At 31.1% G+C, this 14,200-nt stretch overlaps 1 non-coding gene across 1 annotated transcript; it reads left to right on the plus strand.

Moving 5' to 3' along the window:
* The first annotated feature begins 4,283 nt into the window (after positions 1 to 4,283).
* On the plus strand, positions 4,284 to 13,399 carry LOC7491061 (uncharacterized). Its single transcript, XR_008058155.1, has 10 exons — positions 4,284 to 4,496; positions 5,226 to 5,439; positions 5,545 to 5,702; positions 5,791 to 5,936; positions 7,366 to 7,428; positions 7,566 to 7,658; positions 8,160 to 8,321; positions 9,469 to 9,554; positions 11,466 to 11,631; positions 12,880 to 13,399. It is a non-coding gene; the product is annotated as an uncharacterized LOC7491061 (transcript).
* Positions 13,400 to 14,200: the final 801 nt, after the last annotated feature.

The following is a 14,200-nucleotide window of genomic DNA, read 5'->3' on the forward strand; positions in this document are numbered from 1 at the left end:
TCATTCGAAAATGCATCAAAATAATTTTTTTATTTTTTAAAAATTATTCTTTATATTAGCGCATCAAAATGATCTGAAAATATCAAAAAAATATTAATTTGAAGTAAAATAAAAAATAAATTTTTTAAATTTTTTAAAAAATACTTTTAAAACACAAAAATAAAAGAGAGTTTAATCTCAAGCAAAAACATTAATATCCTAAACATTGCACCAATTCCGATTGTTATTTAACTTATATTACCGTCCATCCTTAATGAAAACAATTGAAGTGACTAATGTTTGTTTCTTTTTATATTTTAAAAATATTTTTGAAAAAATTAATTTTTTTATTTAAATTAATTTTTTTAATGTTTTCGGACTATTTTGATATATTAATATTAAAAATAATTTTAAAACATAAAAAATATTATTTTAATATATTTTTTAAAATATTTTAAAAAATAATAATAATTATATTTTCAAATATCATAACAGTACAGTTTACCCCTTCATTAACAGTGATAGTTTAGTGAGACAAGATGCCACCATGCACGACAGATGAATAGATAACGCTACATGGCGTGATGATCCATGGATAACATCAAAACCCTCACGACTAGTAGATGAGTTCAAAAAAGGTATTGTATATGGCTTATCGGCAGACACGCTTTCGCATCATTATCTATCTATGTAACGATAACTTATAGTTATTTTTTAAAATATTTTTTATACTAAAATGTATATTTTTTTATTTTTTAAAAATTATTTTTAAAATCAGCATATCAGAACTATTCAAAATATATAAAAAAATTAATTTTTAGTAAAATATAAAAAAATTAATTTTTTTGAAAACACGGGTATAACCGTATTTCCAAACGCTCTTAAAAATTAAAAAACGTGGTTCTTTTTTAAGTCTATAATTTTTTTATATTTAATTTATTAAAGATTATGTTTTATGATTTATTAAGGTTTATTTTACGTAATTATTTTAGTCTCATGATCCGTATTGTTAGTTAACTTTGTTAACTCAGTTTTTTTTAATTAATATTTTATTTTATTTTATCATTTAATATTAAATTGATTAAAAATTAAACTTTATTATTTGTTTCAATTTGCTTTTTACGAGGTTATACGAGTCTTCTAATCCAAGTTGTAGATTTCGCAAATTAACCTAAGTTGACTCGGATTGTTTTTTTGTCAATTTTTTAGAATTGAATGTATTTTTTAATTTCATTATTTAACATTAAATTGATTGAGAATTAAACTTCAAAATTTCTTTTAATTTGCTTTATATTAGATATCATAATCTTGTGATCTGTGTTGACCAAAATCAATCCAATATATTATTAATTTAATATTTTTTTTAAAATATTTTTTAATCAAACTATATTTTAACTATTTATACAAATTATTTTTAAATCATAAAATTGCCGAGTTAAATTAAATAAACCTCCACGTAACTTTTTGTTTTTTATTTTTTTACTAAAAATACATTAGTCCAAACTTTTTTTTTAAATCGACGCAGCTCAACCCTAAATTAGTAAATTATTAGATTTACCAGTTCGGGATTATAAACACCGCCTCGAAAAGGTAAAAAAATGAACAATCAATGGACAACGACTGAACCGTCATTTGGATCCTAGCGTGTTTGGCAGTGTGATTGCGGGTGCTTTTCAAATAACTTTTCGTGCCAAAATGCATGCCAATGATGTTTTTTCATTTTTTAAAAATTATTTTTAATATCAGCACATCAAAACAATTTAAAACATATAAACCATATTAAATTTTAATAAAAAAAAAATTTAAATTTTTTGAGAATGCAGGTTGAATCGCATTCCCAAACACTGCCCTGTCCATTGATTGTTCATTTTTTACCTAACTACTAAGCAATAATCCATGCAGTGTATTAAATAATAACGCAAGGTTTAGTAATATTACAATTAAAAAAAAAATCTAAAATGGATTAGAAAAACACTATTATCATAAGAGAAAACACTAATAATGTTTTTTTTTAAAAGTTTTTTGAATTTTTATTGTTAATTTTTTTTCAATTTCAACCTTAATATTATATCAACTAGATATAATCATTTTTTATTCGGTTTGGTTTTTATAAAAAAAAATAACCAAACCGAATTAAAAAAAAAACCGAAACCAGTTCAAACCGATTGGTTTCGGTTCGGTTTTTTAGGACAAAAACCTGTTCAAACCGGTTTGGCTCAGTTTTTTCTGTTTGACTCGGTTTTTTTCCGGTTTTTTTTGGTTTGGGTTCGGTTCGGTTATTTCAGTTTCAGGCTTATAAAACCGAAACCGAACCGAACCGGTTGGTTTTTTCAAAATTTTAATTGGTTTAATAGGGTTTTTTTCACAATTCGGTTTTTTCAATTATTTTTTTTTCAGTTTTCTTAATTTAATTGATTTTTCAGTTTTTTTTCTCACCCTTAATATTAACTTGATTTAGAGCCGATAATTTTTTTTAATTAATTTATTATGAGATTTTTGCGATCTTAAAAAAATGTTTTAATGTTTAGTTCACGTTTAATTTTATACAATAAAATCTGATCTTTTATTAAAAATAATAAAAAATTCAGGATCAAATTAAAAAAATCATTTTAAACATGCTATAGTTAATTTTTTTATAATTATTTTACAATCAAATTTTTAAATATTACATTTTACACCTGGGCTAAAGTAAATTTTGAAAATTAATAAAATGACAATAATATCCTCAAAGCATGAAAGGTGACTCATTTTTTCTCTTCGTGCTAGCCTGCTCTCCTCTCTCGTACTCTCTCTGACAAACACAAAGGAAAAACCCAAGCACAAATCCAGTAACTTCCAAAACTTTTCCTTATGACCTCTAGCTGAAACTACGATCCGGAGAGAATCACACAGTTAGATTGTACCTGCATTCATGCCTGAGAAGAGGCTGGGTCTCTTCTACTTGTATACCGAGTTTACAAGCTTCTCTGTGAAAAGACGAGGAGTAAATGGGTTTTAGAGGGTGGTAGCTGAAAAAGGAATACAATTAGAATGTGTTGGACCCAGTGAATGATATGTTAAGAGTACAGGTAACCTCATCGGCAACCGGTGCTTCAGTCTAGCTGCTGTTAATTTTCTGGGTTTCGGGTTAGAAAAGATTTTTAAGATGAAAGAGACTAGCAAAATGAGAGGGCTGCTTCCTTGTATTTTTGGTGGTTTGACATTAGAGATCGTGGTTCACGGCGGGAAAGATGGGAGAGAAGGACTGCTCTCTTTCTTTCTCTTTTTTTTTTTTTTGTGTTTTGTTTTCCAAGTTTTTTAGTGGTATTTTGTTAGTTTTTAAGCTTTATAGCTTTTTAATTATTATTTCAAATATAATAGTAATTTTATAATTAAATAAATATTTTTATTGATGTTTTTTTTATGTTAATTTTTTTATTAGACCCTAATTAATTTGATTAAACTAGAATAATTTACTAAAAGATAAAACTCTTCCGATAATAATTTACAAGATTCAAATTTAAAATTTTATTTTAAAAAAAATATCGAATCATCATTATATTTTTTTTACCGCATTTCAAAACTCAGTTATAAAGTATAATATTCAAAAGTTTAATTACGAAGTGAAAAAAAAAAAACCAACCTGCTCCGAGTACTTTTCCATCACAATTACAAAGAGAAGTAGAATCATGTTTCCTTGTAAATGAACAATCAAACTTTATTTATTTATTATTTTTTTATAAGATTATTTTAATTTTACATTCATGATTATGAAGTTTGACAGTTTTTTTTTAATTTTATCTTTTAATATTTAATTTTTTAATAATTTAGATAGACTTAAATCTTGTTTTTTATTAATTTTTTTATTATTTAAATTATCAATTAAACTAATAACTTAGTTGTTGAATTTTTTTATTTTAATATATTTTAATATTAAATTTTATTTTTACTGGTTTGGAGCATAGCGCTAAAAACAAATCTAAATAATAAATCTACAAGTGTAAAGTAGAAGTTGAAAGCATCTGAGAGAGTGTTTTGTATTATATTTTGAAAGTATTTTTAAAAAAATTTAAATTTTTTTAATATTTTAAATTAATATTTTTTTGATATTTTTAGATTATTTTAATATATTAATAATAAAAATAATTTTTTAAAAATAAAAAAATATTATTTTAATATATTTTAAAATAAAAAATATTTTAAAAAATATATGTAAGAATTCAAATTTTCTCGAAAGCTTAAAAACGACGCGTACACGCATACACGCAAACAACGAAAACACAAAAAACGGCGAATGGGAATAATTTAAAAAGGAGTCGTTACTGATTTGAAGCGCGCTTTCACTGCCTTTCGCTTCTTCAAATTTTTTTTTTTTAGTATAAATTTCCTTAATTAATAGATAATAATAATAAAGCCGCGCAAACAATAGTGAGAGAGAGCAGCAGCAGCAACAATGGGCTCCTCTTCTCCTTCTCTTACCCTTCTTTACTCTTTGATATTTGCCTCCTCTGTGTTCCTCTCACGTGCCACTCTCAAAGGTAATCAACCTTCTTACTTACTTTGTTTTGCTCGCTTCCTGATTGATTATCACGATCTGTTGTGATATTTGGAAATTAAACTGCATGTCGCTGTCGGGTCCTTTTCTTTTTCTTTTTCAAGCTTTTGGAGATGAGGCTGCTGGCATTTCAAATCCATACAGTATATTATTTAATGGGATTTAATGTTTTTATTTATTTATTTTACGCTGTGATATTTGTAGTATAGTGAAGAAGAATTAATTGGATTATTTATGAGGTTTTATAAGATATCAATTTTTATTTATGGGGTTTTGTTAGAAATCACTACAGGTAGGCGCGCTTGATATTATTATTTAGTGGATTTGATATTTAAATCAGATGATGAACGTAAAAATATTTCGTTCGATAAAGAAATGTTGCTGTATTGTGGCTGAATAGGTGTCTTTTTCTTATGCCATTTGAGTTTTGGAAGGTTAATAGGGATATGAAATTTCTTGATATCATAAACTTTGGAAGAAAACTCTTATCTGGGTGGTTTTCTTTTGGGTCTTTATTGGTAGTTCTAGCTTGCCTTGTGCTGTTTGGCTAATTTATGTTTTTCTTCATGTGACTGAAAGCATTTTCTTTGAATTCTCCAAAAAAAAAAAAAAACACTTGTTTTGAAGTCTCTAACCTTCTATTGTACTTTAAGTGATTTATTTTTTTGGCCTTTGAATGATTGATGCTTAACAATGCTTTCTACAATTACAGTTCTTGACCCTGAGAATCCAGCTCTGGATGTCACCCCGTCTCGCTTGCATGGGCATGTGTTTAGCCGTGATGTTTTCTTTTGTGAACGAGTTAAAGTTTCTGGTCACTCGAGATGGAAACTCAGTAGTTATGCTAGTTCATTTCGAGTTACTTTGGCTCCATCTGCAGTAATACCGGAGAGATTGCATAGCAAAATTCAGGTTTGCTTTCACCGGTAAGTGAATTTCTTGACTCTTTCACTGCCTCTCTTGTTTCTCAGTTTGATATACTTCCTATTACAGAGTGAAAATTTTATGTCTCATCCATGGAGCACTCGCAGGAATGCTTCCCTTGGATTATGCCAGTGTGAAAAGGATGATTGGAGGGCTGTTCAGAAGGGGCTGTGGAGAACTGCCATGTCTCCTTATGAGGAGAGATATGTTGATGTAAAGTTCGTTGGTGATACTTCTGGATCTGTCTCAATCGCTGTTGATGAAGGTTTGGTTCCCCTTGTTCCCTGTCATGTTCGTTTTTTCACTGTATTGAAATTTCCTTTACTGATTCTGATTAATTGTCGTTTCCGCAGATTTACAGCAATGGCGCCTCATGTGTCTAGCAGCTGGATTTGTTTTACTATTGCTGGCATCAATTGTCAGCAGTTGGGTTCCTTTTTATTATAGCACTTCAATGGCTATTGGGGTTTTTCTGGTCATTATATTCCTTCTTTTTCAGGTACATAAGTTTGGTTTTGTTGTTTTCAGATCTTTCTCCCCCTTTCTCCAATGTTTTTTTTTCTTCTCTCTTTGCCAATGTGGTATCATCAAATTGGTTTCAAATGCATAACCCAAAAACAGTTTACAATAAAAATTCTTGAGCACTGATGTTATTTACTAGAAATTTTGGTTAAGGTTCCAAATGTGCCAGTATGTCCCTGATTGAGTTGTGGATAAATAGTGATAGATATGCAACTCGTGTACAGAGGCGGAGCAAGAAGAAAAAATTAATGGGGGTCAAATTAAAAAGAAATATTTTAAAAAGATTAAAATTTTAATTATTTTATAAAGGGAGAGGCTGGGAAAATTTTCTTTACAGGGGCCCGGGCCCCTGCCAGCCTCCCCCTCCCTCCGCCACTGCTCGTGTATGTCCCAAACAAAACGTAGAAATGTTGGCAAATAACATGTTGTTGCTGCATCAAAACATATAAATGTTAACTAATCTGACTATCATTGAACTTGGTAAAATGAAATGTTATGTTGAATAATTAAAATATGGGATTATTTAGGCATACACATTTAATGCTAAGATTAAGCATTGAATTTCTGGTAGTAGATCCATAGTCAAAAAAGTGTTTGTGATTGTACCAGAAAAATGAAATATTTTCTTCATGGAATGGGCTGCTTGCATTCCGTGTTGATTGTTCTACCTAACATGCACCAAGCCAAATGGGGCCTTCACACCTAGAGCTTATAATGAAGGGGATTTCCATGATATTTGTTAGCTAAGCCAGCTGCTTTTAGGGACTTGAGTTGTATGTAATTGCATTTGCACGCATGGTGCATTATGCAGCCTCCTTGTGTCAGAATGGATATTTAGTGGCATTCTCATGAATTTTCAGAATTGGATTCCCTAGACTATTCATCAATTGAATCCATTTGCTATTTCATTTCACTGATTTGTGGTGTTTGTTATCAACATATACTGTCCAAGTAAAAAAATTGTTCTGGATTTCTGAAGTTCCATTGGATTTGATGCTAAAACTAATATGTTGCAAGAGGTCAACCCTGTAGAGTTTGATTATCACTCAAGATTCAAGAAGGTGCTAGTTTGGCTGGCTTTCGGTTTCCGTGCCTCAATCTATTCATTGAAAAAAGTTCGAAGTTTCGACAGAACAGTTTTTTTTTCTTTTGGTAATTAAAACAACATTTTATAATATTGCTTAGGAATATTATTTTCAAATAGCATCACTCTGGAACATTGATGTTGGTTTTGTTGTAATATATTTTGGTCATATCATTGATGTTCCTGAACATTAATATGCTTTTAATAAATTCAAGTTACAATTCAATGCCTGCAATTTTGCGATTCTATATTTCATCTTAGTTTTTCAGCTCAACATTTTATAGATACACTTATTATGTTTTCCTTTGCTCTAATGATTTAGGGAATGAAATTGCTGCCAACTGGAAGGAAAAACTTTTTCTATCTTTCCATATATGGATCAGTGGTGAGTTTGCTTTTACTTTAGCTGTAAGTTCCAATATCTTCTTATCATTTCTTCACACTTGCTCCCTTTTTTTAGATAATTTTCTTTTTTCTTTGGTCTGTGATGCATAGCTATCTTTCTATCCATTTCTGGTGCAGCTTGGAGCTGGCACTTTTGTTTTACATCAAACTTCAACTCTGGTAAATTCGATTCTTGTCAATTTTGGGCTGAGTGAAGAAATGCACTATCCAGTAAGCCTTCCTCTTTTGCAGAGTTTTATAGCTTACTTGCAATTACAGATTCAAGAGAATCAATGTTCTAGAGCCATTCCTGCAACGAACACCATCTCACCATGCAAGCACTCCCATATTGATACTGCATTAAATCTTTTGGGTACCTATTGCCAACAGCTTCAATTTCTCATATTTTCTTTTGGAATATCCATAGAATTATCCACAAGCTACGTTGGCTGTTCTAATAGGCTTCTTAAGACACATATTTGGCATTGCTTTCTTATTTGATAAATGTGATTTATTCTGATAATATTTAAAAATCTTGATAAAAAAAGAGAGATACAGCTTTTACTTAATTCAAAATCCCCTTCTCTCAAAGCACTTATACACAAAGAAAAGAAGGGGAGAACCAATTGTGTGCATGTGGTCCTTTTTACTATATTATTCTTCACATAAAGTTTATTCTTTATTTGCTTCTTCCTAACTGTTATTTTCTGACCTTTCCCTATTTCACTACAGGTCTACATATTTGTGTTAGTAGGGATTGTTCTTGCAGGAGCTGGTTTGGGGTACTGGATGGTGAGGAAATTTGTAATCTCCAAGGATGGGAGCGTGGATGATGAAGTAGCTCAGTTTGTTAAATGGGCAACACGCATTATTGCATCCACCTTTATTTTCCAGGTATGACATGTGTCCAGGTTGATTCCATTGCACAATGTTCAACTAAACAAAGATTTCTAAAGTTGTTCAAATGCCTCAAAATTGAAGAATCATCATACAGCTGCAGCATTTTACAGATGTACCTGTGCCCCATGGTACATCCACACATATAATACAACTAGAACCCATGCATGATGATGGCATGGATAATGAAGTTCACCTATTTACAATGAATACCCTCCGTTTGTTGCACGGATAAATCTCTTATGCCGCCAGAGTCCACAGATGCATGAGGGGACTTGTTTAATTTATATATAGAAAAAGAGGGGGGTGGGGTTACTTTAGTGCATGAACACAAAAAAGCTTTGATGTTTAAGATAGTAGAAGATGTCATTAAAGAAGAAAAGCTTTATAAATCACCTAGGAAAAAGTTTTTTGGGGAAGATAGAGGCTACTAAAGGGCCAATGATGCAAGCTTTAATCACTTAACAAGACCTTACTACCTATTCAAAGGTATCCAGTTCTCTGTTTTGACAAGAGAAAGTGAGAGAATGGTAGTTGGTTATCTGTGACTTACTTCTATTGTATGATATTCCCCAAGTTACTACTATTATTGGGCAAAGAATCTTATATAGGATGAGGTAATGCCTCAACAGACTTTGATTGTTGTTAGCCAGCCCTTTAGATCATGTTAGATAATTATATTATGTCTTGGGTTGTGTACTTGTGTTGGTTAAAGCTGCTTTTCTGTTCACCGTGTTCTGCTTTGTGCTGAATTCCGTTGTGGCCAGTTGGCCTTAGTTTCGCCCTGTAAGGCAATTCTTTGATCCTTCCAATAATTGTGCTTTATTTTCCTATGACAATGGGATAAGATGAGTCTGTGAACTTGCATACATCCTCTTCACACTCCAGAATCCATGTAGCATAGACTCGACTTTATTCAAAAAGCACCATCATCATTCACTGCCTTAGGCACTGTGTACGCTGTCATTCTATTACAATCTTCTTGTGTCTACTAGCTTAGCTTTTTTCTTCTTAGCTCATTTATCTTCTGATGCAAGTGAAGTAAATCTCTTGTAGTTATTTGAAGGACAAATTTTGTTTGACAGCATATTTGAGTGATGACTGATGTGTGACCTTTCATATTCCTGTTTTCCTCCTTTCTCAGAGCACTTTTGATACTCCTTTAGCAATGGCTGCCTTGGTTTCTTCTTGGGCAATCTGTACTCTTATTTTAAAGTGGTGGTATCGAATGTGAGTACTATAATTTTTCTGTCCCTACCTTTTTTTTCTTAGTACTGTTGTTTTGAAGTGGATGCATTCCGCTAAAAAGTTGGTAAATTTTGTATCAAATTAGTATTTGGAATCTAAAACAAATTAATTGCCTTGTGAAACATTTTTTAGCAAATTATCTAGATTGTGCGTCACAATGGTCTTAAGAAAAGTTATTTGGATGGGTGGTTGTAAACCCGGGAAATAAATGATTGCGTAAATTGCAAGCTAAATAAATGGAAAATAAAATTGAAGAAATTCATATACAAATTTAAATAAAGAAAGACCTATATTGGTTGTTAATATGATTATTATGAAATGTATCCTTGAATGAGGATAATTTATAAGATATGCCTGTAATTACAGGAGGGACCACATGCGTGTTGCAGCAGCAGCAGCAACAACAACAACAACGGAGCACGAGTAAAGCTTCTACTGCAGGTTGGTGATTCGCACCTATACTTCTTAGTTAAATTTCATGATTTAATATGTTATTGAGGTGAAATGTGAATTAGTAAATGTTAGATATTATATGAAAGAATAAAAGTTTGCATAATGACATTGTTATTTTGGATAGTATCCCGAATGTATATGTGTTCGAGGTGAATGATCTTTCGTGTGAATTGTCAAGTGATGGAAGTATCGCTGACATATAAAATATGAGAACTGTGATATGTGGCATGGACTAATATATATTTAGTGTATGTTAGGTTCCCGAGTAAGGAGATCACCATGCATCGATGCCTGTGAGGCATGGACTAATATATATTTAGTGTATGTTAGGATCCTGGGTAAAGAGATCACCATGCATCGGCTAGTATATATTTAGTGTATGTTAGGGTCTTGGGTAAGAAGATTGTTATGCATCGATGCCTATGAGGTGATGATGATACCGGTGAAACTGGTATCAATAATGTGTTAAGCGGTAATAGATGTGGTTGCTTTTATGGAATCTTGAATGGAAATTGGAAATGGAAGATGAAACAGTTTTAGTAGTTGAATGAGAAAGAGTTCCAATGGAAACAAAAAGGGAAGTGAATAGAATAAGAATACATATCTACCTTTTTTAAATTATTGGATATTTCTGTTACTATGTTTATTGTGATATTCATGTTTCAATAATATGTATTTTGTTTCAGGACCATCGCATGCACGACAGGAGTAGATTCTAGCTTTTGTTCACCTTTTGTTATGTAGTCTAGGGAGTATATCCTTGTATTTTGTAATAATGAAACATTTGTATAACTTAATTTGTACAATTAATATTAAAACTTGAATAGATGAACTTAACTCTGAAATTCATATAACCATGTTCCATGTATGCGTGTTTATCTCATTTATCCCTCTATAATGATAAATGTTGTTCAATGTATGTTATAAATAATATGGTTGAGATGATGATAATGGTTGTGAGATTGAGATCCAGGATGATTGGGTCATGATTAAGTTATGAAATATGGGATATTAAAAGTGTAAACAAGTTATATGTCGATAACTTGGAACCTTCTGGTATAGGGAAGACTTAGCTGAAATTTCGAAAGATTTTTATTTGAAAATTATATATAAAAAAATCTTTGCCATGTTTGCCTATATGTTTGGAGGTGATTTGTTCCGGAAAAATCGAAAACGTTGCAGTGGTTGCCATGCTCCTTGTTCATAAAGTTTAATAAACAGATTTTGAATTTGGTCAATTTCATCCTGACATCCTATAGTAGAGCTGAAGTTTTTTGAGAAAAAAGGTGAAGTTAGACACATTTCAGATGGTATAAACAAGGTTGTATTATTCTCTGTTTGTAAAGTGCCTGTGAAAGACTTGTTTGTTTGTATGTGTTCTAAATATTTTACTTCGTGTATTAGCATTGAACTTCAGAACTCAACTGTGATTTCATGCAGGGATCAATCAGATTCTGGGGGTGCGCGTGCTTGGCTCCAGCCCACAGGACAGGTGGCAAGATATAGACTGCTGAATTCCTTAGCAGGTCAGGAGAAATGAGCCCCCAGAGGAAGATGCGCAACAGTCCAAAAAGCCCTTCTGCTAGGACCAACTCCCCTGTTAAAGGTGAGTAGTTAGAACCACAATACAGGTACACGATTTTGTTGCACAAATTGGTCACACAGTAAATATGAGCCAATGGATTAGAATCTTCTTGCTTATGTTGTCCTTGTTCTACAATTCCACTTTAGCCATATGCTCTGATGCTAAATATGAAACAATCTCTGAACTAAGAATTCATATAAAACAATCCTATTTCATTCACAAAAAAATGTGAAAGAATTCTAAAAATAATTTTGACAATACAAGGCAAGGCAGTCCCAAAATAATTAAATTTGTACACAGTTATCCTGAATGCTATTATTATTATATGATCTATCTATCTATCTATCTATCTATCTATACTTTGATCTTGAATTTAGGCCAAAATCTTCAAGTCAAGGACCAAATGGGCTTAAGAAAAAATTGATTCAATTAATAAGAGTCCAAAATACATGAGCCTAATTCTTTTTATTTTATATATATATATATATATATATATATATATATTATTTAGAAAACACTTAATTATGATTAGGTTATGATATAATTAGCGATTAACACAAACCAATTTGCTTTCTACAATTGTATCTACTTTCTTGTTTTTACTTTCATATTTTTTCGCTGGCTCTGTATTTATATTGCTGCAATAAACCAGCTCTCCGGCTATCAAACTATCAGTTTGGTAGTTCATATCTCATGTATGTGCTAGTTGTTGCATTAGCATTTTTCATTATTTAAGCTAAAACTGATATGGTTCATTTTCTTTTCCCCAAATAATTCTCCATATGTACCATTGATGTCATCTGTTCTGGCACTTTCCGTGCTTATCCTAAAAGATTTATTAATAGAACTGGTTCATAATTGTTTATGTCCTTGAATTCTGTTATAAATGTGTCCCCCAGTAGGTTTCAGAAACATTTAGAGTTTCCTTGCCCGATGATGACCGGAAATTCTTGTTGAGATTTCAGGGCAAAAACTCTTGTTTTTTACTCTTTACTTGGATAGAATGTACATGTAGATAACTGATCTGCGTACATTCCCTGCTGCATCAAGTGTATAGTTTTTATTTCCTATTCTTCAAACGGATATAAAATAGCAAATTCAGATGCTTCCTGAGCAATTTTTTTATGCTTCTACTTGATGACATGTTTGTTCATTTATTTTCCATTGTCTTTCTTTTCTAATGTTTTTGGATCATTGAGCAAGGTGCTGAATCCTTGTCATTTCTCAACCTTGTAGCCTAGTGTGAGTTTCTTTTCTTGGCATTGGCAGGTTTGGTATCACCATCTTCTCATTCGGCAACAGTAATAAACAGGATTACTACTCAACCTTCCACAAGACACCAAAGCAAAAGAAGTTCACAAAGAAACAGCGGGAGGATTTCACCAGGGAATCAACACACCAAGCTGTGGCCCAATGGGGAGCGTCACCGGAAGTCACCAATTGGATCATCAAGAATGCTGATCGGATTCAACTCTTCCAAGTGATTATAGCTCAGAAGAAATGGTGGAAAGTGAATCAGACTCCATTCAGCCTTTTTAATCGGCGGTGACTGGACCAGAGAAATCACGGTAGCAATCAGGGATCAGGTATTTAAATTGTGTAGGAGGTGGCACTAGTTTAGGAAATGTAGTTTGCTGCACCAACAAGCCGAATGGCTTTTTCTCTAGGATTAGCTAACCATTTGGCTAACAGTTTGTTTCCAGAATTAATCTCCTAAGGACATGCAAGGTTACCTTGTGTAAGTAAAAAATCACAGTTGTGCACAGAAGGGAAAGCCATTGTTAGTTCTTGATTAGTTTCTGCTTGCTTGGATGGTAGTATGCGGTGGGAGGTGCTTCTACTCCCACCATACTACACTATCCAAAAAAAAAAAAAAAGTTGATTCCACCATCAATTGATGCTTGTGGTTGTGGTCAATGGTCATAATTAAGTTTAATTACACAGTTGAATACTTTTTAACTATAATTTTTTTTTTTATTAAACACGTATTAAAATCTAAAAGCAAAAGCAAGGAACAAGAGGCAGAAAAAGAAAAATAGTTTTCTTTCAAGTGTCAAATCCATCCATGAACATGTAGCCATTGGCAAGGTGATGGAGTTTAGTAAATAAAATGGTTGTCTTGATAAGTTAATTATAAGTAATGAATATCATAATTTTGACATTCATATATTGAAATCTCAAAAACCAATTGGATCAAGGAATATCTGGGAGTGTGACTGAAAAATTTATTTTAAATAAATTTATTTTAAAAAAATTATGAAATGCCGTTTTGATTGTAATTTTAAAAGGTTACTTAAAATAGTAATGGTTTATTAAAGTGTTTTTTTTAAAAAAATATATATTAAAAAAATATTTTTTTATTTTTTAAAATTAAAACATCAAAATAATTTTAAAATATATAAAAAATTAATTTAAAATAAAATAATATATATATTTTTAATCTTTTTAAAATATTTTTAAAAAATAAAAACAAATATTTTCTTTGGCAGTATTTGACATGTTGTTGTGGAAGCTTTTTGGAAAAAAAATTAATTTTTTTATTTAAATTAATATATTTTTGATGTATTCAGATTATTTTAATATATCAATA

The sequence above is a fragment of the Populus trichocarpa genome, chromosome 19 (assembly GCF_000002775.5).
Source record: "Populus trichocarpa isolate Nisqually-1 chromosome 19, P.trichocarpa_v4.1, whole genome shotgun sequence".
Taxonomy (NCBI): domain Eukaryota; kingdom Viridiplantae; phylum Streptophyta; class Magnoliopsida; order Malpighiales; family Salicaceae; genus Populus; species Populus trichocarpa.